Below are 2500 nucleotides of genomic sequence, written 5' to 3'. Positions count from 1 at the left end.
AGACGGTCGCGGCCTTCGCCCGGCGCTAGTGCGCTGGTCCCCGATCGGGCGGCGCCGCCGGCGGCCCGTGAGGGTCCGCACGACAACGTCGCCGACAGGGGGCCGGCTGAAAGCGACCGGGCGACCCGACAGGCCCTCCCGTTTGCCTCTCGACGGTTTCACGTACTCTTTAACTCTCTCTTCAAAGTGCTTTTCAACTTTCCCTCCACGGTACTTGTTCGCTATCGGTCTCGTGACCGTATTTAGCCTTAGATGGAGTTTACCACCGCTTTGGGCTGCATTCCCAAACAACCCGACTCTGGGAAGACGCCGTAGCGCGCCCGCCTGTCGCCGCCATGGGCCTGACACCCGCTCTGGGAAAAGGCCTCGATCAGAAGGACGCGGGCGACCGGCGAAGCGCGCCGTGACGAATTCCGTACGCCACAATTCCGCGCACTCCAAAAGCGCGCGGATTCGGCGATGGGCACATCCCGCTTCACTCGCCGTTACTGAGGGAATCCTCGTTAGTTTCTTTTCCTCCGCTTAGTAATATGCTTAAATTCAGCGGGTAGCCTCGTCCGACCTCAGGCCGAAAGTAAGGACCGGGACTATTCTTCCCGTTCCGCGCTCGCCGTCGGCGCCGCGCGCCGCCGCGCACCTCGATTCCCGCCCTTGAGCCGCCAGCCGTTGGCCTCTTCGAGGTCGACTCGCCGCCGCCGCGCGGGATTCTGGTCGCGATCGTCGCGCATCGTGCCGTGCTGTCTTGAGCGGGACGGGCGCTCGCGCGTCCGACGCCGCAGCAGCCGCGCGGAGAAATCCCCGCGCGGAACGTTGCAACGCGACCCTGAGGCGGGCGCGGCCCCGGGATTGACCCGAGGCCGCAATTTGCGTTCAGAACGTCGATGCTCAATGTGTCCTGCAATTCACACTAATTCACGCAGCTAGCTGCGTCCTTCATCGACTCACGAGCCGAGTGATCCACCGCCAAGAGCCATCCACGATTGTTTCGCTCGCACAGTGCCTCGCACTATAGGGTGACAAAATAGACCGCGCCGAGCGGTCGGCCAGGCCGACGCTTGAAGCCGGAGCGCGCGGCACCGCGGCACTCGACGCGCAAACATTACCGGGTGACCGAATCGCCGGCCGGCGCGCCGCTCCTCGCGGGTCGGGCGCCGGGTAGCAAAGACTTTTTCTCTCGCTTGTCCGAGTTTCGCGTTCGCCGAAGCGTTTGCGAGACCGTTAATGATCCTTCCGCAGGTTCACCTACGGAAACCTTGTTACGACTTTTACTTCCTCTAAATGATCAAGTTAGATCGTCTTCTCGGACGCCGGCTCGACCGTTGCCGGCCGCGCCAGGTCCAATCGGAGGACCTCACTAAACCATTCAATCGGTAGTAGCGACGGGCGGTGTGTACAAAGGGCAGGGACGTAATCAACGCGAGCTAATGACTCGCGCTTACTGGGAATTCCTCGTTCAAGGGAAATAATTGCAATTCCCTATCCCTAGCACGACCGGGGTTCAGCGGGTTACCCAGACCTGTCGGCCAAGGCGAGCACATGCTGATCCGGTCAGTGTAGCGCGCGTGCGGCCCCGAACATCTAAGGGCATCACAGACCTGTTATTGCTCAATCTCGTGTGGCTAAACGCCACTAGTCCCTCTAAGAAGTTAGACGCCGACCGATTGGGTCGCGTAACTAGTTAGCAAGCCAGAGTCTCGTTCGTTATCGGAATTAACCAGACAAATCGCTCCACCAACTAAGAACGGCCATGCACCACCACCCACAGAATCAAGAAAGAGCTCTCAATCTGTCAATCCTCACTGTGTCCGGGCCGGGTGAGATTTCCCGTGTTGAGTCAAATTAAGCCGCAGGCTCCACTCCTGGTGGTGCCCTTCCGTCAATTCCTTTAAGTTTCAGCTTTGCAACCATACTTCCCCCGGAACCCAAAGACTTTGGTTTCCCGCAAGCTGCCGGAGAGGTCGTAAAACTAACGCCCCCCGATCGCTAGTTGGCATCGTTTATAGTCAGAACTAGGACGGTATCTGATCGTCTTCGAACCTCTGACTTTCGCTCTTGATTAAAGAAAACATTCTTGGCAAATGCTTTCGCAGTCGTTCGTCTTGCGCCGATCCAAGAATTTCACCTCTAACGGCACAGTACGAATGCCCCCGTCTGTCCCTCTTAATCATTACCTCGCGCTCCGAAAACCAACAAAATAGAACCGAGGTCCTATTCCATTATTCCATGCACCATTATTCAGGCGAATCGCCTGCTTTGAACACTCTAATTTTTTCAAAGTAAACGTTCCGGCCGCCGCCGACACTCAGTCAAGGGCACCGGCGGAGAACCGGAGGTGAGGCCAGGACGGCCAGTACACGCCTTGCGACGGACCGGCCGCCTGCGCCCAAAATCCAACTACGAGCTTTTTAACCGCAACAACTTAAATATACACTTTTGGAGCTGGAATTACCGCGGCTGCTGGCACCAGACTTGCCCTCCAATGGATACTCGTTAAAGGTTT

The 2500-nt window shown here is 58.0% G+C and overlaps 1 non-coding gene and 2 pseudogenes across 1 annotated transcript; all 3 read right to left on the bottom strand.

Annotated features, from left to right (window-relative positions):
* Positions 1-571, bottom strand: part of LOC146142928 (large subunit ribosomal RNA) — a 3679-nt pseudogene extending 3108 nt beyond the window's left edge.
* Positions 572-818: 247 nt separating this feature from the next.
* Positions 819-972, bottom strand: LOC146142927 (5.8S ribosomal RNA). The gene has a single exon (XR_014500643.1). It is a non-coding gene; the product is annotated as a 5.8S ribosomal RNA (ribosomal RNA).
* A 255-nt stretch (positions 973-1227) lies between these two features.
* On the bottom strand, positions 1228-1916 carry LOC146142926 (small subunit ribosomal RNA; annotated as a pseudogene; the record flags this gene model as incomplete).
* Positions 1917-2500: the final 584 nt, after the last annotated feature.

This window comes from Ascidiella aspersa, chromosome 5, assembly GCF_963924565.1.
Source record: "Ascidiella aspersa chromosome 5, kaAscAspe10.2, whole genome shotgun sequence".
Lineage (NCBI taxonomy): Eukaryota > Metazoa > Chordata > Ascidiacea > Phlebobranchia > Ascidiidae > Ascidiella > Ascidiella aspersa.
This window is presented reverse-complemented; position numbering and strand designations above follow the sequence as displayed.